This window comes from Symphalangus syndactylus, chromosome 12 (assembly GCF_028878055.3).
Source record: "Symphalangus syndactylus isolate Jambi chromosome 12, NHGRI_mSymSyn1-v2.1_pri, whole genome shotgun sequence".
Classification (NCBI taxonomy): Eukaryota; Metazoa; Chordata; class Mammalia; order Primates; family Hylobatidae; genus Symphalangus; species Symphalangus syndactylus.
The window spans coordinates 60,734,766-60,760,835 of NC_072441.2; the positions used below are offsets into that span (position 1 = coordinate 60,734,766).

A 26,070-nucleotide genomic window follows, 5' to 3' on the forward strand; every position below is an offset into this window, starting at 1 on the left:
AAGACATCCTCGTGCCTCAGCCTCCTGAGAAGCTGGGACTACAGGCATGGACCACCACGATCAGCCAATTTGTTTTAAAATTTTTTGTAGAGATGGGTCTCACTATTGTGGAGTCCTGATAATATAAGTACGCAAAAACGAGGTAGGGGTTCCAGGTGGGGGAGAACAATTGCTCTGAGAGACAGCTTATCACAAACAACCCGCTGGCACAACTACCTCTCACTTCACAGGTAGCCCCAGCAGCATGACCTCGTTCTGCACATAGACCCTCCAGCATAACCTTATAAAACACCCCTCCAGCCCCTGCCTCTTTGCAGACATCCCCTTCTCTGCTGTGCTGCCTGTCACACCCTTCCAACATATCTTTGCTCATTCTCTGATAAATCTGCCTTTCTTTACCTATGAGTGTCTTGGTAAATTCTTTACCATCTGCAATGCTGGCCCCAGGCAATCACAGAGTGACAACTATGTTACCAGGCTGGCCTTGAACTCCTGGCTTCAAGCAATCCTCCTACCTTGGAAGGATCCCAAAGTACTGGGATTACAGGTGTGAGCCACCACGGCTGGCTTATACAAATTAAGTTTAATTTGTATATCATGTTATATCTTTATTAGTTTAAAACTAGCTGATTATTCCAAAACTTGTGATAGTGACTTCCACTTAAAATCTTCACGCAATATAAGTAAAGCTCAGATGTGGGGAATAACCACAAATACTTCTACAGGTTGAGTATCCCTTATCTGAAATGCTTGGGACCAGAAGTGTTTTGGATTCCAGATTTTCTATTTCGGATGCTCAACCAGTAATAAGATCTTGCTAAAACAGTAGGTAAATGATAGTAAAAATTTTCGGTTTTTGTGACTTTAAAAAAAAAAAAGAATATTAGGACTTTTCAGTGTAGTCTTTTAAATTGTTTTTATAAACAATACATGAAAAAAATGTGGAAAATACTTTAAAATAACATATGAAATATATCTTTATACAATAATACCAATTTGATATTACCAACTCGATGTTAATGGAACTGAGTGAATTAAAACTGTTTTCGTATCATTTCAGAAAAAAAAGCCTATCAAAATTGACAGAGAAGTGCAAAATGAGCAAAGATAAGCACAGTTTTACAGGCAAATTCAAATAAGTAGAAATTTTTCTTCCATATTTATTGCAATGTTTATTCCCAATATTATTCTCTGGAATGATCTTTTCTCTCCTCACAATTCATATTTAACCTTAATAGTTCATCTCAAGCTTTACTTCATCTTTAATCTCTTAAATAGTTTTCTCTCCATTGATTTTCTGCCCTTTTGTTCATGTTGCTCATTTGAGTATTTGGATATATCCTTCCTTGCACATTTATGAGTATATTTTATCCACAATGAGAATGTACACTTGTTCAGAGCAGAGCTTATGTTTTAAACCTCTATTTTTGGGGTATTCTGGCTCCCAGCATCATGCTAGTATATAATAGACTCAATATACACTTAATAGCTTTACATTCGTTTTAGACATATTCTCATGTAACCATAGTAAAAACCAGAATTTTTTCCCACAATTCAGTAGAAAGGTTCTGCTGAGATTAGGTGCGTAAAATCGCCCCACATTTGGAAAAGCTCCTTGAGGAATCTTGACTAGTCACTGATACAGAACCTAAACCACAGCCTTGCCTACAACATCTATTCAACCCATAAGAACTTACTGAATTGGATCACAGGATTGACTTAAAACAACAAGATGAGCTTGGAAGCAAATGCAGTCATCCAGGTGTGAAGTAAAGTCAGTCTCATCTGGCAAGTAACCATGGAAGTGGCAGTGAAGGGATGGCAAGGACTTGGCACCCATGGGGACTGATCTGGTTATAAGAGCAACACAAACATGGCCAGGGAAACGTTGCTAATGATCTAATGGACTAATGGACCTTAGTTCTCTCCTCTTGGAAATTAGAAGATGGTAATTAAAGATGTCTCTCTCCTTCAGCTTCTAAATATAATGCCAGAGGAAGCATACAGACTCACTGTGAACAAGCAGGTGCCTGGAGAGTCAGCATATGCACTGGCAGAGCAGTTACAATGATAAGAACATGAAGAACCTTTGAAAATGTTTGGAATTCATGGACCGGGTCTTTAACAGTCTGAACAATGACTTGCAAGTCTCACAGCAATCCAAAAGGCAGTCCCACTGACTGCCTGCTATTTCTTCATGGCAGCATTTTCAAAATCATCATTTTCATTTCTATCTGAGTCTTTTATAAAAAAATTTAAAACACAAACTCTAAATTACTAAAGCTTATTTTTTTAATTTATGAACTCTTCCAACTGTCTAATATCCAGGATGTAGTATAATAGGTGTCTTTAACACCTCAGTAGAAATGGCTCCCCTTGTGTCTACCTTGCAATTAATTTATGTTTTCCAAGGTGTCGATGCTTCAATATTCATATTTAAGCTATGGAAATTTTAAAAACAGTAATGCTGTAGAAAATGTAAGCTATTGATTACATTGTACAAAATGTAAACTGCTGAATCATAAGTTAGGAAGAGCAAATAACATATGCAAATTGTTAATTGAATGCGTTCATGCTAGAAAAAGGACTATAATTCAAAGAACCATACTACTCCTTTTGTGTGCTTGGAATTTTCACTATCAAAAGCTTTAAAAAGTTTGATATAACAGTGAAAACCTAATGAGAAATACACGATATTTTTAGCAACTAGAAAATTACAGCAAAAAATCATAAAGATAAAATAATTATGAAGATCAAGCATTAACACTGACATTAAGCTTAGCGAGGAAGGCATGTCAAAAGCTGAGGCAAGTCAAAAACTAGGCCTCTTGTGCCAGTTAGGCAAGTAGTGAATGTAAAGGAAAAGTTATTGAAGGAAATTAAAGCCGCTACTCCAGTAAATACACAAATGATAAGAAAGTGAAACAGCTTTATTACTGACACAGTGAAAGTTCTCATGGTCTGGATAGATCAGATCAGCCATAACATTCTCTTAAGCCAAAAGGTAACTCAAGGCCCTAACTCTCTTCCATTCTATGAAGGCTGAGAAAGGTGAGGAAACTGTAGAAGAAAAGTTTGAAGCTAACAGAGGTTGGTTCATAAGGTTTTAAGAAAGAAGTCATCTTCATAACATAATTTTAAAATGATGTTAGACCAATCCTTTTTAAAGAAAATATTACCATGTATTTGTTCAAATCTCTCTTCTATACTTTTTCACTTACAACTGAGACTAACAAAATTTTAGAAATTTTTTTTCTAATTTTTCTTATGTATGTCTATACTTACCTACAACGTTCTAGGTTTATCTTTTCCAAAAGTTCATACTCTTTTTCAAGGGATGAGTTCTGAATATTCAGGAATCAATTATACAGTGTGTTTATTACGTGTGGTCAGTGCCTATTTCACTCCCTGTAACCCCACCAAGCAATAGTGAAACATTCTTGTTATTGTGAAGCTAGCAAAGGTCTAGGGAGTCACTTGGGTGACAAGGGTGGCTTCAAAAATGGTGCTAAAATTATTACATGAATCTTAATTAATAATTCCATTCAAGTTCTTCCTTGACTACTACAAGTAATCAAGCACTAGCTATGGCAATGCTTACTCGCATGCAATTTTGTTCACAGTGTCCACTCATTAGGTTCATTGCTCACATGAGACAGTATCAGATCTCAATAAACCATAATATACTTTTAGTTCTTTTTCAAAAGTAAAACACTTTCACTCACTTTAAGATATTTAGAAACTATAGAGAACTGTAAAGCAGAACCAGGTGTTTTAACTACAGTCAACAATTTGCTGTAAATAATTCTTGTTTTTTTCATTATGCAATTTTGTGTGGCCATATATAAACCCATTTTACATTTAAAAATTGCATCCTTATGGACACACACAAAACAAACATCTCTTAAAGGGAAATAAATGCATGATACACCTGTAAATGATTCAAAAACCACATATACTTGTTGTAAATGTCTTTAGTACTCAATGTCTCTGATGTTATCAAGTCATAAATTAGCCCCTTTCAGGATTAGCTCTCATAACTCTTAAACCACTGGGCCCCATGCAGTGCTCTAAGGCAGGAATTTTAAAAATGTTCCATTGCATAAAATCAGTAAGGACACAGGAAAATAACTATAGGAAATTGGAATACTCGATTGACAATCTGGAGTACTGTCAATTAGATCAAGTTATTTGATAACTCTACACAATAGCAGAATACACATTCTGTTCAAGCTCACATGGAATAGTCATCATGACAGACCACATTCCAGGCCACAAAACATACCTTAATGGAAGGAGTGGGGACAAGATGGCCAACTAGATGCAGCCAGGAAGCCCCTCTCCCACCAAGAAAGACCAAAATATTGAGTAAACCAACATACTTCAAACAGATCTTTGGAAAGAAAGCACTGAGAGTCAATAGAGAGGCAATGCAAACACCAGGACTGATGAGGAAGGAAGCTGGGGACCCTGCATGGGGTTGCTGAATGCCAGGACTAGTTCCTGGCCTTGAACAGCTCCTAAGAAAGAAGTGAGTGAAGTGGGACAACCTACTCTCACCATGGACCTCTGGGATCCTAGCTACAGGAGATCCCATGACCCCCACAGGCTTCTGAACTGACAGGGGCATCTGTCCAGAGAGTAGGAAGAGACAGAGCTCCAGCCTGCATGGAACCCAGGGATTTTGCACATAGGGCAGCTACAGCAAAATGCTCTAATAGGCACCCATCACTCAAGGCTCTCCATCTTCCTCCAAGTAGCTGTACCCCCTGCTGACTGCTAGGCCAGGAGAGAGTAGAGCTATATTTTCTGCAGGACTGGGGCACATCTGTACTGCATGCTCCCCTGTCCACCAGCCCCTATCAAGGCCCGTGCCTAGCTGCTCCCACAAGAGCATGCACACCGCACAGGTCCATTACTCAGCTTCAGTGCCTTGCCATGGCCCCACATGAGTGCTTTCCTGGAGGCCTAGGAGCCCTATGGCTACCCTAGCACAGCTGGTGCCAAGCGGCTAGAGGACAAAGCCTCAGGCTTGTCCCAACCCCCCAGGTTAGAGCAGATGGCTCAGGAGTGACAAGCTGAGATCTATGGCTGGTCCTCAAGCAGGGAAAGAGCACCCACTCTGAACACTGAGAAGAGTGAGATGTGGGCCGGTGTGAGAGCTGGGCATGCCTCCCTCTGCGGGGCTGGTCTGGGAACAGTGTGGCCTATCTGCTAGCTGCAGCCTCTGCCCAATGTAGCCTCATGGCCTAGAACACTTAACAGCCCAATGATCTGGGCAAAGAAAGTTTGGGAAAAAACTAGCAGGTAGGAACAGATTCTGCAGCAGCCACCAGAAGGAGACCAGTCAATGAGAGCAAGCTGGAGGTCCCCACAGCTGTCTGCGGGGCAAAAAACCCTGGGTCATAGGCACCATACCATCTGCACAGCCACAGCATCACTGCTCTGCCCAAAGATCCCCCACCCTTGACCTCTTACATCAACAGACCACCTACAAACATACTGCACAACCCATTCTGACTGTGCCAAGCACAGAGGACCAGCAGACCTCCGGAATTCTGCAGGTCTCCTGGCAATCTAACCTTCAGCTCAGGCTGCCCCTAAGGGAAGGGGAAGCACAGCCCATTAGGACACCCCTTAGGGCTAGGGAAACACAGGCACGGTGCCTAAATATATATACACCTAACACTGGAGCATCCAGATTCATAAAACGAGTTTTTAGAGACCCATGAAACGACAGGCACAAAATAATAGTGAAATATGTCAACACTCCACTGACAGCATTAGACAGATCATCGAGGCAGAAACCTAACAAAGAAATTATGGACTTAAACTTAACACTTGACAAATTGGACCTAATAGACATCGACAGAATACTCAACCCAACAACCGCAGAATATACAATCTTCTCATCTACACACGAAACATAATCTAAGATTGACCATATGTTTAGCCATAAAGCAAGTCTCAATAAATTCAAACAACTTACTCCTGAATGATTTTAAGGTAAACAACAAAATGAAGGTGGAAATCAAAAAATCTTTGAAATTAATGAAAACAGAATCACAACATACCAAAATACTTGGGATATAACGAAAGTAGTGTTAAGAGGAAAGTTTATAGCACTAAATGCCTACATCAAAAAGTTAAAAAGTTCTCAAATTAACAATCTAACATTGCACCTACAGGAACTGGAAAAACAAGAAAAAACCAAGCTCAAAACTAGGAGAAGAAAAGAAATAAAATCAGCGAACTAAATGAAACTGAGATGCAAATACGAATCTAAAAAGTCAACAAAAACAAAAGTTGGTTCTTTGAAAGAATAAGTAAGATTGTTAGACCACTGTCTAGATTAACAAAAACAGAAAAGATGCAGATAAACATGATCAAAAATGACAAAGATGACATTACCACTGATCCCACCAAAACATAAAAGAACCTCAGACTATTATGAATACCTCTATGCATACAAATTAGAAAAACTAGAGGAAATATACAAACTCCTGGAACAACACAACCTCCCAAGATTGAACCAGAAAGAAATTGAAAACCTGAACAGACCAGTAACATGTTCTGAAATTGAATCAGTAATAAGAAACCTACCAACAAAAAAAACAGATGGATTCACAGCCAAATTCTTCCTGACATACAAAGAAAAACTGGTACCAATCCTGCTGAAGCTATTCCCAAAAAATCAAGGAGAAAGGACTCCTCCCTAACTGACTCCACAAAGCCAGCATCATTCTAATACCAAAACCTGGCAGAGAAGCAATGGGGGAAAAACAAAACGAAACAAAACTTCAAGCCAATATCCCTGATGAATATAGATGCAGAAATCCTTAACAAAATACTAGCAAACCAACCCTAGAAGCACATCAAAAAGTTAGTTTACCATGATGAAGGAGGCCTTATTCCTGGGATGCAATGTTGGTTCAACATATGCAAATCAATAAATGTGATTCACCACATAAATAGAACTAAAATCAAAAACCATATGATCATCTCAATAGACACAGAAAAAAACTTTCAATAAAATCTAACATCCCTTCATGATAAAAACTCTCAATAGACTAGGCATTGAAGGAACATTTCCTGATTGGAAACATCAGTATGATTAAAATGGCCATACTGCCCAAAGCAATTTACAGATTCAACACTACTCCTATAAAACTAGCAATGTCATTTTTCACAGAATTAGATAAAAACTACTCTGAAATTCATATGGAACCAAAAAAGAGCCCAAATAGCCAAAGCAATCTTAGGCAAAAGGAACAAAGCCAAAGGCATCACACTACCCAACTTGAAACTATACTACAAGGCTATAGTAACCAAAACAGCATGGTACTGACACAAAAAGTGACACATAGAACAATGAAACAGAATATGGAACCAAGAAATAAAGCTGCACACCTACAACGATCTGATCTTTGACAAAGTCAGTGAAAATCAGAAAAGGGGAAAAGAATCCCTTTTCAATAAATGGTACTGGCATTATTGGCTAGCCATACACAGGAGAATGGAACTGGACTACTACCTATCACCATATACAAAAATCAACTCGAGATGGATTAAAGACTTAAATGTAAGACCTCAAACTGTAAAAATCCTAGAAGAAAACCTAGGAAATACTCCTCTCAATATGGAACCTGGCAAATAATTCATGGTCAAGTCCTCAAAAGCAATTGTGACAAAAACAGAAATTGACAAATAGCACCTAATTAACCTAAAGAGCTTCTGCACAGTAGAAGAAACTATCAACAGAGTAAACAAACTACAGAATGGAAGAACATATTCGCAAACTATGCATCCGACAAAGGTCTAATAGCCAGAATCTATCAGGAACTTAAATAAATCAAGCACAAAACAGTAACTCCATTGAAAAGCGAGCAAAGGACATGAACAGACCCTTCTCAAAAGACAACACACAAGTCTCCAACAAACATAAATGTTCAATATCACTAATCAGAGAAATGCATATCAAAACCACAATGAGATACAAACTCACATCTGGTCAGGGTGGCTTTTATTAAAAAGACAAAAAATAACAAATGTTGGCAAGGCTGTGGAGAAAGGAGAACACTTTTACACTGTTGATGGAAATGTAAACCAGCCCAGCCACTGTGGAGAGCAGTTTGGAGATTTCTCAAAGAACTAAGACTCAAGTTGAACTGCCATTCAATCCAGCAATCCAATTACTGGGTATACAACCAAAGGAAAATAAATCATTCTACCTAGAGACACATGCACCCATACATTCATTGCAGCACTATTCACAATAGCAAAGACATGAAATCAACCCAAGTGCCCATCAATGGTAGACCAGATAAGAAATTGTACATCATGGAATACTGTGCAGCCCTAAGATAAAAAGAATAAAATCATGTCCTTTGCAGCAGCATAGATGGTGCTGGAGCGTATTAGCCTAGGTGAACTAACACAGAAACAGAAAATCAAACGATGCATGTTCTCACTTATGAGTGGGAGCTAAACATTAGGTATACGTGGACATAAAGATGGGAACAAAAGGCACTGAGGATTACTAGAGCAAGGAGAGGAGAGGGGCAAGGGCTGAAAAACTACCTATTGAGTACTATGCTCACTACCTGGGTGACAGATTACTTTGTACTCTAAATCTTGGTATCACACAATATACCTCTGTAACAAACCTGCACATGTACCCCCAAATCTAAAATAAAAGTTTAAAAGAAAAGGAAAAATTAAAAGAATACTGTAGTAGTAAAATGCATAAGTTAGCATTTCTTGCCAATTTACTCAGCTCTACAGGGCAGAGGCTGATTTAATTCATCTGTGTAAACTGACTTTGTCTTCTTCAAGCTTATGAACAAATACAAAACTGATAACCTATTTTATTATAAAAATAATTACTGAATAAAACATACCTTAACAGAATAGAAATCATATAAAGTATGTTCTCAGACAATATGGAACTAAACTAGAAATCAAGAACAGAAAGATAGCTAGAAAATGTCCAGATATCTGTTAATTAAACAACACACTCTTAAGTAACTTATGAGTCGAAAAATTCACAAATGAACTTTGAAATATTTTAACTACATGAAAATCAAGCTATAAGTTGTCTAAATGCATGAGATGCAGCAAAAATCAGTCCTTAGAGAAAAATTTATAGCATTAAATGCATATATTAAACCAGAAAAAAATATCTAAAATTAATAATCTAAAGCTTCCACCTTAGGAAACTAGAGAAAGAACACCTTAAGCTTAGAGCAGACAGAATAAAAGAAATACTAAAAATTAGAGCAGGAATCAATAAAATTGGAAACAGGTAAACAACAGGAGGAACCAATAAAACCAAAAGATGGTTCTTTGAAAAGATCAATAAAACTGATAAACTTCCAGCTAAGCTAACCAAGAAAAAAGAAAGATGACACAAATTGCTAATATCAGAAATAAAGGAGAGATCATTACTACTAATTCCATGGACACTGAAACAATAACAAGGGAATACAATGAACAACACTATGCCCACAAATTTGATAACTTAGGTGAAATAGGCCAATTCCTTGAAAGACACAAACTCACACAGGAGAAATAGATAATACCAATAGACCTGTATCAGCTAAAGAAGTTGAATTAATAATTAATAACCTTCCAAAAGAAAATATCAAGCCCAGATGGTTTCACTAGTGAATTCTACCAAACGTTCAAGGGAAATATAATCCACAATTTCTTCCAGAAAATAGAATCAGAAAGAATACTTCCTAAGGTTCTCTATAGAAACTTGTAAATGTTTTGCTGTCAGGAAAGTAAGCATCACTGCTTTAAATTCAATACATAAAAACTTGGTGCTTCAATATGCTAGAAAGCATTTAGGTCACTTTTTACTTGCTACAAAACAACATGTATATTTTAAAGAAGTTGTGCAAAGACCTTTCTTGATTGGCACCACTTAAAGACAAGGTAGTAAAGGAATAGGTTATCAAAGGATGTTCATTAATAAAGTGCCTTTTTGTAGACAGTCCCTGCACTTCAACAGATATAAACATTTCCCTCTCAGCCACAAATGCTCCATTCCAGAGTATTTAACCATTGGCACACATGCCAAGGGTCTTGCTTTGATGACATTTCATTGTCTATTCATATTTCACAGCCTTTCTATGATCAATCCATCAGGAAGTGCTCAAAGTTAAAATTCCTAACATGCCCCAAAGAAAAGTAAAGGAAGCAACAAAAGTTGAGTCGGGGGTTCTGGTCAAGGAAGGATAGGAAAAAAAAGTGACTAGGAACAAAAAATAGTTGATACAAAGGAAAAGAAGAGGAGAAAGCACTGAAAGCATTTTAAAAATAAAAGGCAAACTGTCTAGTTGGCAACAGACCAAGATACAAGTACAGCATATTTCAGAGACTCCTAAAAGCAAGTGTGAAGAACTATAAACCACTGGGAGGAAGTGAAAACTCTGAGCAAGGAATCAACATGTTCAGAAATGCTTTTTTATAAAAAAACAACAACAACAACAAAAAAAAAACATTCATCTGGCAATCAAATAGCTTATACGGGAAGGCTGGAGGCAGTGAGACCACAATGAGACTACTGCCATGGTCTTAGCTAGAAGAACTCAGGTTTAAGCTGACCGACAGCTGTGTGGTAAGGAAGAGTTGGCCAGTACCAAAGGGAGACCACTCAGGGGAATGATGATGGGAGTTCCATTATATACACCAATAGCGAATGCCATATGGTCTTAAATTCATTCATTCATGCAGTCAGAAAATACTAAGCATCTTCTATGTGCAGTACTGTTCTAGGATGTGGTAACATAGCAGTGAATACAGCACAAAGTTCTTGTCCTCAACAAAGTTCACATTCTAGTGTATATAGGGGAAAGGGGGGTAGAAAAAGAAACAATTTTAAAAGTATAAATGATATATCAGCTGTAATAAGAAACATGGGGAAAAAAACTAAAGCAATATAAAGGGCACAGAAATTGTCAGAAGGCTGAAGAGAAACGGTAGCGGTTGCTATTTTGCTTCAAATGTTCAGAAAAGGCATCTATAACAAGGATATTTAAACAGACATCTAAAGGAGGTAAGAAAACAATCTTTCTCCACTCAATCACTGCTTGTGGGTGCCATAGATCAAGCTATAAATATGCCCCAATTTAAAATAGGTATCATTAACATACAAAAACACAAAGTAAAAGCATTAGATAGGGCACACTTTAACTGTGATGGGAAGTAGAAATAAAACACATTTTAAGATTCAAGTATTATTTTTCATTTATTATGCTAAAATGACTAAATGACTGTTCCTCTCTCTAGGTCTGAGCTGTCCATCACTTTAAACACTTGAGAGGAGGCTAGTCTAAATTGCTATGTGCTGTAAGTGTAAATACAAACTGGGTTTGGAAGAATAAGGAAAAAAAACAGAAAATATCTCATTAATACTTTGTGTATGGTTACATGTTTAAATGATAATTGGAGTGCGCTGGGTTAAATGTATTATTAAAATTATTTTTTCACGTTTTAAATGTAGAAACTAGAAAATTTAAAATTACATGGCTTGCATTTATGGCTCTCATATTTCTGTTAGAGAGCGTTATTCTAGTTTCATTACCTAGTAATAAATTTCTCTATACTACCATTGCTCATGCCCCAAATTACTCAAACAAAAATCAATTTAATGAGAATATTAAAGAGAATACTGAAAACAATTTCTAGCAAATATTTACCTTAATATTATATTGTCTACCTAGTACCTCCCTCTTCTGAGTGTGGAACCCCTCTTCTTCAAGACACTGCATTAAACATTTAGTTCCCAAGTTCTAAAATGAGTCCACTACCTTGGACATAGCTGAATGGCAAGGGAAGAGAGCTGCAAGATGAATAGCTAAAAATAAAAAGCACTCTGCACTGTTGGCCACAGTTGAGTGGCCCAGGAGTGAACAGCTGACCCAAGGTGAGGCAACTGCAGTCCTTCCCACTGATTTTTAGTACCTCTGAATCATTTTGTTTTAGGTGTGTCTCTTATAAACAGTGTATAGTTGGGCCTTTGTGAGCCAAACTGGAAATTGTTTCGGTACTTCCACCCATCTGGTGAACTTCTGTGGCAGTAGTTTCACTTTAATCTTGGGCATCTCTTTTAGCTCCCATGCAGCTTTTTAAACTGTTCTTGTTCACAGCAAAGGTTTGAGGCAAGGTATGAGTGATAGCTCAATGAGATTTCATGTCTTCTTTTTTTTTAAACTTAATTTGAAGTTTGGGTGTCCTTGGTTTTCTGGTTATGCAGGGGGTGTCATTTTTATGCATTTTAATTTTTCTTTTTTTTTTTTTTTTTTTGAGACAGAGTCTCGCTCTGTCGCCCGGGCTGGAGTGCAGTGGCGCAATCTCGGCTCACTGCAAGCTCCGCCTCCCGGGTTCACGCCATTCTCCTGCCTCAGCCTCCGAGTAGCTGGGACTACAGGCGCCCGCCACCGCGCCCGGCTAATTTTTTTGTATTTTTTTAGTAGAGACGGGGTTTCACCGTGGTCTCGATCTCCTGACCTCGTGATCCGCCCGCCGCGGCCTCCCAAAGTGCTGGGATTACAAGCGTGAGCCACCGCGCCCGGCCGCATTTTAATTTTTCTTCTTGTTCTCTATCATATGGAGGATATTTTGGGAGGGGGCACAGACTTAGGCAGATATCGTTATCTGTCTAGAAATTTCTCCCAATTTTTATAACCATAGCTGAGAAACAGTCTCTCCAATGAGAGAAATATTAACATAATATGGAAATTAATTATGGTTAATTTCATTAATATGAAAATATTAACATCAAGTGTTCATATTCCTATCATGAGGAACTTTATCTATGATGAGAGCAGAAGCAGACCTACTGAGAAAAAAGAGAGAATGCTATTTGAATTCCTGGTTCCACTTGTTCCTGAAATCCACCTTTACTCCGCCCTTCCCAATGGTTTGGCTGTTCCAATTTATAGTGAAAACTATGAGTCAAATTCTCCACATTATGCTCAACCTAAGGCATAATGCTCCTGGGTGAGCATTATAACTGACAGCTCTGGAATCAGGCTACTTGGATTCAAATCCTGACTTTAAAACACACATCCTGAGTAAGTTGCCCATAAACCTTTGGTGCTTCAGTTTTTGTATACATAAAATAAGAATGATAAGAGTACCTACTAATAAAATTGTCGTTAGAATTTGACTAGATATGTGAAGCCCTTAGCACAGCACAAAGATATATATATATATAGTTAATAAACATTAGTTATTATTAGTTCTAGTGGTAGCTCAAATTGGATTTCTATCACTTACAACTGTAAATGCTCACTACTCAACTATAGATTTAGACTTTTGTCTTAGAATTACACTGTTGAGATTAAAAATGTATGTGTGCATGTGTGTGTGTGTATATATATATATTTATATATATATAAATGAGGAAGGTGGTTCAATTCACTAGCCATCTGCTGAAGTATGAGGAGGCATATTTAAACCTCCACATTACCAAGGAATACTCAGAAGGGGCTGGAACACAGAAAGCCAAACTTCATCCCATACTGTCTGCACCAAGTTTTTTCACCCTCTCCCCCCATGGTGTTATTCCAGACTAATGAAATCAGACACAGAAAAATGCATTATTGGGGGAGTCTTGTGCCTGTTCAGTTATGACAGATAATCCTAGGATGAAATGTACCCCTACAGAGTGGGGAGCTTTCCACTGTGGGGGTTCAAAGAAGATGATTCTTCCTGTAAAAGGGAGAAGAGAATGAACTTCATGACAAAGAAACAAAACTGGAAACTGAGGAGTATTCATGATGGGACTATCTGATAAAAGACATAACTTTAACTAACCTGTAAGAGACTTTAACTTCTAAAGTTTTCTTCCTGGATTCTGAGCAAGATGGCTGAATAGGAACAGTTCCAGTCTGCAGCTCCCAGTGAGACCAACGCAGAAGGCAGGTGATTTCTGCATTTCCAACTAAGGTACCCAGCTCATTTCATTGGGACTGCTTAGACAGTGAGTACAGCCCACGGAGGGCAAGCAGAAGCAGGGTGGGGCATGCCTCACCCAGGAAGTGCAAGGGGTCAGGGAACTCCCTCCCCTAGCCAAGGGAAGCCTTGAGGGACTGTGCCATGAGGAACCGTGCTATCCGGCCCAGGTACTATGTTTTTCCCACTATCTTCGCAACCCACAGAACAGGAGATTCCCTCTGGTGCCTACACCACCAGGGCCCTGGGTTTAAAACACAAAACTGGGTGGCCATTTGGGCAGACACTGAGCTAGCTGCAGATGATTTTTCCATACCCCAGTGGCGCCTGGAACACCAGCGAGACAGAACCATTCACTCCCCTGGAAAGGGGGCTGAAGCCAGGGAGCCAAGTGGTCTTGCTCAGCAGATCCCATGCCCATGGAGCCCCATAAGCTAAGATCCACTGGCTTGAAATTCTTGCTGCCAGCACAGCAGTCTGAAGTTGACCTGGGATGCTCCAGCTTGGTGGGGGAGGGAGGCTTGAGTAGGCAGTTTTCCCCTCACAGTATAAACAAAGCCTCCAGGAAGTTCAGACCGGGTGGAGCCCACCACAGCTCAGCAAAGCCCCTGTAGCCAGACTTCCTCTCTAGATTCCTCCTCTCTGTGGAGGGCATCTCTGAAAGAAAGGCAGCAGCCAAAGTCAGGGGCTTATAGGTAAAACTCCCATCTCCCTGGGACAGAGCACCTGGGGGAAGGTGCAGCTGTGGGCGCAGCTTCAGCAGACTTAAAGGTTCCTGCCTGCTGGCTCTGAAGAGAGTGGTAGATCTCTCAGCACAGTGTTTGAGTTCTGCTAAGGGACAGACTGCCTCCTCAAGTGGGTCCCTGACCCCTGTGCCTCCTGAGTGGGAGACACCTCCCAGCAGGGGTCGACAGACACCTCTTACAGGAGAACTCCGGCTGGCATCTGGTGGGTGCCCCTCTGGGATGAAGCTTCCAGAGAAAAAGGAACAGGCAGCAATCTTTGCTCTTCTGCAGCATCCACTGGTGATACCCAGGCAAACAGAGTCTGGAGTAGACCTCCAGCCAGACCTGCAGCAGAGAGCCCTGACTGTAAGAAGGAAAACTAACAAACAGAAAGGAATAGCGTCAACATCAATGAAAAGGACGTGCACACAAAAACCCCATTCAAAGGTCACCAACGTCAAAGATCAAAGGTAGGTAAATCCATGAAGATGAGGAAAAGCCAGCACAAAAAGGCTGAAAATACCAAAAACTAGAATGCCTCTCCTCCTCCAAAGGATCGCAACTCCTTGCCAGCAAGGGAACGAAACTGGAAAGAGAACGAGTTTGAGAAACTGACAGAAGTATGCTTCAGAAGGTGGGTAATAACAAACTCCTCTGAACTAAAGGAGCATGTTATAACCAAATGCAAGGAAGCTAAGAACCTTTAAAAAAGTTAGAGGAATTGCTAACAAGAATAACCAGTTTTGAGAAGAACATAAATGTCCTGATAAAGCTGAAAAACACAGCACGTGAACTTCGTGAAGCATACACAAACAGCCGAATAGATCAAACAGAAGAAAGGATATCAGAGATTGAAGATCAACTTAATGAAATAAAGCACAAACACAAGATTAGAGAAAAAAGAATAAAAAGAAACAAACAAAGACTCTAACAAATATGAAACTATGTGAAAAGACCAAAGCTACGTTTGATTGGCGTACCTGAAAGTGACAGGGAGAATGGAACCAAGTTCAAAACCACACTTCAGGATATTATCCAGGAGAACTCCCCCAAACTAGCAAGATAGGCCAACATTCAAATTCAAGAAATACAGACAATACCACTAAGATACTCCATGAGAAGAGCAAACCCAAGACACATAATTATCAGATGCACCAAGGCAGAAATGAAGGAAAAAATGTTAAGGGCAGCCAGAGAGAAAGGTCAGGTTACCCACAAAGGGAAGCCCATCAGACTAACAGTGGATCTCTCTGCAGAAACCCTAGAAACTAGAAGAGAGTGGGGACCAATATGCAACATTCTTAAAGAAAAGAATTTTCGGCTGGGCACGGTGGCTCACGCTTGTAATCCCAGCACTTTGGGAGGCCGAGGTGGGCGAATCACGAGGTCAGGAGATCGAAACCACGGTGAAACCCCGTCTCTACTAAAAATACAAAAAATTAGCTGGGCGTGGTGGCGGGCACCTGCAGTCCCAGCTACTCGGAGAGGCTGAGGCAGGAGAATGGCGTGAACCCAGGAGGCGGAGCTTACAGTGAGCCGAGATTGCGCCACTGCACTCCAGCCTGGGCGACAGAGCGAGACTCCATCTCAAAAAAAAAAAAAAGAATTTTCAACCAGAATTTCATATCCAGCCAAACCAAGCTTCATAAGCAAAGGAGAAACAAAATCCTTTACAAACAAGCAAATGCTGAGAGATTTTATCACCAACTGGCCTGCCTTCCAAGAGCTCCTGAAGGAAGCACTAAATATGGAAAGGAAAAGCCAGTACCAGCCACTGCAAAAACATACCAAATTGTAAAGACCATCAACACTATGAAGAAACTGCATCAACTAATGGGAAAAATAAACAGCTAGCATCATAATGACAGGATCAAATTCACACATAACAATATTAACCTTAAATATAAATGGGCTAAATGCCCCAATTAAAAGACACAGACTGGCAAATTCGATAGTTAAGACCCATTGGTGTGCTGTATTCAGGAGACCCATGTCACATGCAAAGACACACATAGGCTCAAAATAAAGGGATGGAGGAATATTTACCAAACAAATGGAAACCAAAAAGAAAAAAAAAAGGAGCAGTTGCAATCCTAGTCTCTGAGTCTCTGACAAAACAGACTTTAAACCAAGATCAAAAAAGACAAAAAAAGGGCATTACATAATGGCAAAGGGATGAATGCAACAAGAGCTAACTATCCTAAATATATATGTACCCAATACAGGAGCACCCAGATTCATAAAGCAAGTCCTTAGAGACCTACAAAGAGACTTAGACTCCCACACAATAATAGTGGGAGACTTTAACACCCCACTGTCAATATTAGACAGATCAACGAGACAGAAAATTAACAAGGATATTCTGGACTTAAAATCAGCTCTGGACCAACTGGACCCAATAGACATCTACAGAACTCTCCACCCTATAATCAACAGAATATATAATCTTCTCAGCACCACATTGCATTTATTCTAAATTGACCACATAACTGGAAGTAAAACACTCCTCAGCAAATGTAAAAGAATGGAAATCATAAAACCAGTCTCTCAGACCACAGTGCACTCAAATTAGGACTCAGGATTAAGAAACTCACTCAAAACCACACGACTACAATGAAACTAAACAACCTGCTCCTGAATGACTACTGGGTAAATAACGAAATTAAGGCCAAAATAAATAAGTTCTTTGAAACCAATAAGAACAAAGAAACAATGTGCCAGAATCTCTGGGACACAGCTAAAGCAGTGTTGAGAGGGAAATTTATAGCACTAAATGCCCACAGGAGAAAGCAGGAAAGATCTAAAATCGCCACCCTAATATCACAGTTAAAAGAACTAGAGAAGCAAGAGCAAAGAAATTCAAAAGCTAGCAGAAGGCAAGGAATAACTAAGATCAGAGCAGAAATGAAGGAGACAGAGACACAAAAAACCCTTCAAAAAAATCAATGAATCCAGGAGCTGGTTTTTTGAAAAGATTAACAAAATAGACTGCTAGGCACACTAATAAAGAAGAAAAGAGAGAAGAATCAAATAGACATAATCAAAAATGATAAAGGGGATATCACCACTGATTCCACAGAAATACAAGCTACCATCAGAGAATACTATAAACACCTCTATGCAAATAAACTAGAAAACGAAAAAGAAATGGGTAAATTTCTGGAAACATACACCCTCCCAAGACTAAACCAGGAAGAATTCGAATCCCTGCATAGACCAATAACAAGTTCTGAAATTGAGGCAGTAATCAATAGCTGACCAACTAAAAAAAGCCCAGGACCAGGGAGATTCACAGCTGAATTCCACCAGAGGTACAAAGAGGAACTTGTACCATTCATTCCGAAGCTATTTCAAATAATAGAAAAAGAGAGACTCCTCCTAACTCATTTTGAGGCCAGTCCTGATACCAAAACCTGGCAGAGACACAACAAAAAAAAGAAAACTTCAGGCCAATATCTCTGATGAACATCAACACAAAAATCCTCAATAAAATACTGGCAAACTGGCCAGGTGCAGTGGCTCACGTCTGTAATCCCAGCACTTTGGGAGACCAAGGAGGGCGAATTGCAAGGTGAGGAGATTGAGACCATCCGGGCTAACATGGTGAAACCCTGTCTCTACTAAAAACACAAAAAATTAGCTGGGCATGGTGGCGGGTGCCTGTAGTCCCAGCTAATCGGGAGGGTTAGGCAGGAGAATGGTGTGAACCCAGGAGGCGGAGCTTGCGGTGAGCCAAGATCATGCCACTGCACTCCAACCTGGGCGACAGAGCAAGACTCCATTTCACACACAAAAAAAAATACTGGCAAACTGAATCCAGCAGCACATCAAAAAGCTTATCCATCACCATCAAGTCGGTTTCATCCCTGGGATGCAAGGCTGGTTCAACATATGAAAATCAATAAACATAATCCATCACATAAACAGAACCAATGACAAAACAACCACATGATTATCTCAACAGATGCAGAAAAGGCCTTTGATAAAATTCAACACCTCAAAAACTCTCAATAAAGTAGGTACTGATGGAACGTATCTCAAAATAATAAGAGGTATTTATGACAAACCCACAGCCAATATCATACTGAATGGGCAAAACCTGGAAGCATTCCCTTTGAAAATCAGCACAAGACAAGGATGCCCTCTCTCACCACTCCTATTCAATGCAGTATTGGAAGTTCTGGACAGGGCAATCAGGAAAGATAAAGAAATAAAGGGCATTCAAATAGGAAGAGAGGAAGTCAAATTATCTCTGTTTGCAGATGATATGATCATATATTTAGAAAATCCTATCGTCTCAGCCCAAAATCTCCTTAAGGTGATAAGCAACTTTAACAAAGTCTCAGGATATAAAATCAATGTGCAAAAATCACAAATATTCCTATACACCAATCATAGACAAACAGAGAGCCAAATCATGAGTGAACTTCCATTCACAATTGCTACAAAGAGAATAAAATACCTAGGAATCCAACTTACAAGGGATGAGAAGGACCTCTTCATGGAGAACGATAAACCACTGCTCAAAGAAATAAAAGAGGACACAAACAAATGGAAGAACATTCCATGCTCATGCATAGAAAGAATCAGTATCGGGAAAATGGCCATACCGCCCAAAGTAATTTGTAGATTCAATGCTATCCCTATTAAGCTACCATTGACTTTCTTCACAGAATTAGAAAAAAACTACTTTAAATTTCATATGCAACCAAAAAAAAAAGTCCATATAGCCAAGACAATCCTAAGCAAAAAGAACAAAGCTGGAAGCATCACACTACCTGACTTCAAACTATACTACAAGGCTACAGTAACCAAAACAGCATGGTACTGGTACCAAAACAGATATATTGACCAATGGAACAGAAGAGAGGCCTCAGAAAGAATGCCACACATCTATAGTCATCTGATCTTTGACAAACCTAACAAAAACAAAGAACGGGGAAAGGATTCCCTATTTAATAAATGGTGTTGGGAAAACTGGCTAACCATATGCAGAACACTAAAACTGGACCCCTTCCTTATACCTTATACAAAAATTAACTTAAGATGGATTAAATACTTAAACATAAGACCTAAAACCATAAAAACCCTAGTAGAAAACCTAGGCAATACCACTCAGGACACAGGCATAGGCAAAGACTTCATGACTATAACACCAAAAGCAAAGGCAACAAAAGACAAAATTGACACATGGGATCTAATTAAAGATCTTCTACACAGCAAAAGAAACTATCAACAGAGTGAACAGGCAACCTACAGAACAGCAGAAAATTTTTGCAATCTATCCATCTGACAAAGGGCTAATATCCAGAATCTACAAGGAACTTAAACAAATTTACAAGAAAAAACAAACAAACAACCCACCCCATCAAAAAGTTGGCAAAGGATATGAACAGACACTTCTCAAAAGAAGACATTTATGTGGCCAACACACATATGAAGAAAAGCTCATCATCACTGGTCATTAGAGAAATTCAGATCAAAACCATAAGATACCATCTCATGCCACTTAGAATGGCAATTATTAAAAAGTCAGGAAACAACAGATGCTGGAGAGGATGTGGACAAACAGGAATGCTTTTACACTGTTGGTGGGAGTGTAAATTAGTTCAACTATTGTGGAAGACAGTGTGGCGATTCCTCAAGGATCTAGAACTAGAAATACCATTTGACCCAGCAATCTCATTACTGGGTATATACCCAAAGGATTATAAATCATTCTACTATAAAGACACTTGCACACGTATGTTTATTGCAGCACTATTCACAATAGCAAAGACTTCAAACCAACCTAAATGCCCATCAATGATAGACTGGATAAAGAAAATGTGGCACATATACACCATGGGATACCATGCACCCATAAAAAAGAATGAGTTCATGTCCTTTGCAGGGACATGGACGAAGCTGGAAACCATCATTATCAGCAAACTAACACAGGAACAGAAAAACAAACAAGGCATGTTCTCACTTATAATTGTGAGCTGAACAGTGAGAACAGATGGGCACAGCGAGGGGAACATCACACATCAGGGCCTGTCAGGGGGTGGGGGGCAAGGGGAGGGAGAGCATTAGGAGAAGTACCTAATGTAGATGACGGGTTGATTGATGAAGCAAACCACCATGGCACATGTATACCTATGTAACAAACCTGCACGTTCTGCACATGTATTCCAGAACTTAAAGTATAATTTTTTTTTAAAAAAGAAAGAAAAAATAAAGTTTTCTTCCTTTTAACTTGTAGGGCCAGACTGATCACCTATTTTTAAGGTTTCTCTTCCTAATTGTCATTCCTCCCTATTATCTGCAAACATCTAATAAAGGCTACCACACATATATATATATTTCCTTTCGGATAGCTGCATAGTGGGAAACCAAGCAACAGTAAAGGTAAGTGTGCCCTTGGCATTGCCCTCCACAGCAACAGAACTTGAAGGGAGAAAAGTTATCCTGAATTCTAGGTGGCAATAAGCAGCAAAAGCAGCAGGGGCCCAAGGTAAGGCTGGGAACAAGACAGAGCTGAGAAGAAGTGCAGAGAAGCAGCTGCCATATGAACAAGGAAGCTGGCCCTCATTCCCAAAGCTAGAGGAAGGGGACTCACGAGAGGAGGGAAAGGAGAAGAGCTATCACTTGGCTTACAAGCATTTGTAATCATCTGTATCACCTGGCCTTAAACAAATGTATTATAAAAGGGTCACCATCATATCCATTCAGTTTTAATTTGACTGCTAACACCCAGCATACTTGAACCAGAAAAACATTCAGGAAAAAAAAAAAGCAAATTTTTTGTTTCAATAGTGAATTTTCATTTTATTTTCATTTTACCTTTAATCTTAAATGTTCTTGCCTATTAAGCTGGAAAGCATTTATTCATTTTATACTGAGCCACAGAACAAGATTTTCATATTTTTTTGCAAGATAAAAAAGTCACCACATACCCTACACTTGTTAAGAGCTCTTTAAATACACAGGAAGTCAAAGGGAAACAGAAGTGCTCCCACAGGATGCTGTCCCCAAAGGGAACAGGCTTTGAAAAATAATTCTTGCCAAATCAGGATGTTGCTGGAAATAAACATATAATAAACAAGATTTTTTAAGATGTATCTAATGTCACCATTAGGCAGCATCAGCTAAATGTGTTTCAGTAAATATATGAATCTACCCACTTAGAAAAATTTGTGATCAATTCAGTATAGCACCTTGTTTATATTTGAGAAAATAGAGTAATTGATACTATTTTACGAGTTTGCTGATTTTTTTAAAAAAGTTTTTCAAGAGTTTCAGGTTTTCCTAGATGCAATAAAATGGAAATATAATTCTCAATTTCAATTACAATTCAGTGAGATTGTTTTTAATCGGTAATCCTCATTGAGGCAGAACTGATTCCTGGAAAGGCTATGTTCAGAGGTACAAATAAGTTATCATACCTCCAACTAAGGATTCTGGTGCTAAGCAACTGAGGCCAGAGGAATGACTACTAGAGGTTTGAATTGTTTATTAAAATGGAACTAAGACTGTACCTATACCTTTAATACACGTTTTCAGTGGGACTATACATTTTTCCCTTATAAGGATGATGAAATTCCCTTTTTAGTTTCCCTTTTCCTCTCTATGCATAATTCTCAACCTTCCAAAAAAAATGATTTGAAGACATGGGTATGTTCCTAAAGGACTCTTCAAAGTCTTAAGTATTTTTAAAATAAAATGAGTTTCCATTTAAGGAAGACAAAGTCACTGTATACAAAAATTTGTAAAATAGAAAAGAAATAAAAACCACCTCGAATCTAGCCACTGAAAAACAAACACAGTTAACATTTTGGAAAGCTTCCTTTCAGACTTACATATATAATCTTAATAAAACTGGGGATCATGGTTTACAAACTGTTTTATTAGATACTTTTCATTAATTGTGAGGATTTATTTCATTCCATTATTCTTCTAAAATATTTAAATGGCTGCAGAGTTCTCCATTTTATAAAGTTCTGAAAAGTCATTTAACCAACTTTCTTCTATTGAATGGGTGTTAGTTTTTATTCCAAATTATTAACATTACATATATCAACTGGTATCTTAAGTATGTAAGACTCTCTGAATATTTATTTTTATTAATGTCTTAAAAGTATATTTACTAGGTCAAAGACCATAAACAATTTTAAGGTTTTAGATACACCAAGGCAAATCCTAACCAAAAATGGTTTATCAGCAACCACTCTATCTAAAAGAGTGCATTTCACCAGGCAAATGCTATTCAAAGGATAGGATCACCAACATTTCACTCCACCTTTATCAATTCTCAGTATTTTCATAGGAAAGAAAAGATTTGCCAATCTAATAGACAAAAATGAAGACTTGTACTTTTTTTTTAATTTGTATTGATTTTTGCCATCATTTTCAACAGGTTTGAAAGCATGTTTACTGGTCACTCATATTAATAAGCGTATGCAAGTATGTGCACATGGATGTGGGTGAAAACTGTTTTTTAAGCATTCTTCTTTTGAGTTTTCCATTTATGTATTGGTCTAGGAGAGCAGCAGTTAAGAGCTTGTGCTCTGGAATCCAACCCCATGGGTTCAAAATCCCTTCTCTACCGCTTATTAGTCATGTGGCTATGGCAAGTTACTGAACCATCATCTGTGAAACCGAGATAATAACAGAATGGACCTGGGAATATTAAATGCAATAATCTATGCTGCAACATAGAAGACAAGCGTTTTCTATTGTAATCCATTATTTACTCTTTATGGACAATAAAACTTTTAACACTATATTTTCCATAAATAATATGTATTTTGTCAGAGTTTGCCATATGTGCCTTTTATTTGGGGGTACTTTTTGAGATATATAAGTTTTCCATTTTCATAAATGAAAATGTATCACCTTCTGTACAAGTTCTTGTTTCTATACTCAGAAAGATCCTCCCCCATCCCTCAAGAACCAAAAAAAAAAAAAAATTCATTTATAGTGCTGCAAGTTCTTTTAACGTCTTTTTAAAAAAAAAAAAAAAAAAAGTTATTTTTGATGACAAAGCAGGACACAGAAAGACCATCACAGAAAGAGAAAAGCCAGAGAAACAAAAATAGATCAAAAGAGAATCAAGATCAATGAAGGTTATCCAACATTCTATTTCCTAAACACAATCCTATATTAGGGCCAATTTGACAATGTCCTTAAGTAAACCAAGAAACAGTATTTTAACTCCTTCATAAGAGGTAACTAAAGAATATTCCACAGACAACTTATTTATGAGCTAACTTTCTATGTGTTTAACAGCCACTCTTTCAGATCTGAACCTCCTGTGTATGCAGATTAGGTTGTCACAGTGTAGGGGTAACTGTATTTTTTTTTTCTAAGTTGGGATATTGCTAAGAGTGAAAGGTCACTATGAATAATTACACTAGGGGCCAGGCATGGTGGCTCACGCCTGTAATCCCACCACTTTGGGAGGCTGAGACCAGCAGATAACTCAAGGCCAGGGGTTCGAGGCCAGCCTGGCCAACATGGCAAATCCCCATCTCTACTAAAAACACAAAAATTAGCCAGGCATGGTAGCGTGCACATGTAATCCCAGTTATTCCGGAGGATGGGACATGAGAATCGCCTGAACCTGGGAGGCAGAGGTTGCAGTTAGCCGAGATTATACCACTCCATTCCAGCTTGGGCAACAGAGCAAGACTCTGCCTAAAAAAATAAAATAAAATAAAATAATGCTAGGTTAACAGACGTAAGTTGATAACACCCTGGGCAAACAGATACATATTTACCTTATTACTATCTTGCTGAAGATCCTCACCTTAAAATCTTTTGACAAATGGCTTCAACAAAAAAACAATTCCCTTGTTTTCCACAAATTTTGCAATCTTCTGATTATGTTGATGGAATCTAATATATTAGATAACTTCATTCACCATCTCCACGTGTTCATCTACCATTTATTTCTCATGCTTCTGCAATCTCATCTCCTGCTACTTCCACTCTACTGAAATTGTTTAAACAGTGCTCTAGATGTTGCTAAATCTAATGACATTTCTCTGCAATTTTCCTGCTCAACCACTTTTGCAGTATGTTATAATGACCTCCCTGACCTTCTTGAGACTATCTTTCCCTGCCATAGTGAATCACGAATATGATGGGAGGTCTCTCCTCTCAGGTATGTGAAGGTGAAAAAGGTTGAGAACTGCTGAAAAATGATGTGAAAGCATAACACTAACTGCTGTAACAAACCCTAAAATTCTGTATTTTAACATGCTAAAGTTTAATTTCATTCACACAATAATCCCGCAATGGTGTTCCTGGTTAGCAGATGACTTTCCCCTACATACCGACCCAGCATCCATCCCTTTGTGCCTTTGCCATCTTCTAAAGCCAAGACCTCTGTACTCAGTTGGTGTTTGGAGAAAACACACAAAAACAAAAGCATGGAAGATAGCACATCAAATGTTTTTATGGGCCAGGTCTGGGAATGGTACACATTACTGCTACACACAATCCACTGGCTAAAACTTGGTCACATGGCTAAGTCTAACTGCAAGGAGGCTTGGAAATATAATTTGCTTATGTACCCCAAAACAAGAAGAAATGGGTTTGGTGAACAGCATTCCACTGTCTGTCACAAAAAAGGCTCTTCAAGAAATCTCTGGTATTTAACTTTATTCATTTTATTTATTTTTTTTTGAGACAGGGTCTTGCTCTGTCACCCAGGCTAGAGTGCAGTGGCACAATCATGGCTCACTGCGGCCTCAACCTCCTGGGTTCAAGTGATCCTCCCACCTCAGCCTCCCGAGTAGCTGCAACTACAGCTGCATGCCACCATGCACAGATAATTTTTGTATTTTTTTGTAGAGATGTGGTTTCGCCATGTTGCCCAGGCTAGTCTCTAGCTCCTGAGCTCAAGGGATCAACAGGACTGGGCCTCCTAAAGTGCTGAGATTACAGGTGTGAGCCACCCCACCAGGCCTGTTAATTTCATTTATATGTTAAATTTGTTAAGAGCAGGGGCAGGAATTGTGTAACAACTGGAGCCTACCCCAAATCTATGAGTTTCAAATACGACTGATGTCCTTGTTAGGACTGGTAGGGTGACCCACAATAAATTTAATAGTATGAGGGACTACAAAACCTAATGAAAAAGAATTCAGCTTACTAACAAAGCAGCCAGGGGAAAAAAAAAAAAGAGGACTCAAAGGCAAGATACAGGAAGATGTCTCACAGCTCTTCCTTTGTTGTCAACTCTAGAAAAATACCTGCTGAGTCCAGAGAAAGGAAAATGTGTGGAGAAAGCTGAGAGTACAGGCTCCTTCCACTTCTACCTAGAAAACAGTGCGGTGCTTGAGGTCCAAAGGCTTCACTACCACTGGTGCCCACAGTCTTCCCTCACAGAAGC

The 26,070-nt window shown here is 38.8% G+C and overlaps 1 protein-coding gene across 2 annotated transcripts in view; it reads right to left on the minus strand.

The window, feature by feature from the left end:
• Nucleotides 1-26,070, minus strand: part of VAV3 (vav guanine nucleotide exchange factor 3) — a 399,477-nt gene that overhangs the window by 259,161 nt on the left and 114,246 nt on the right. The window lies entirely within an intron of this gene.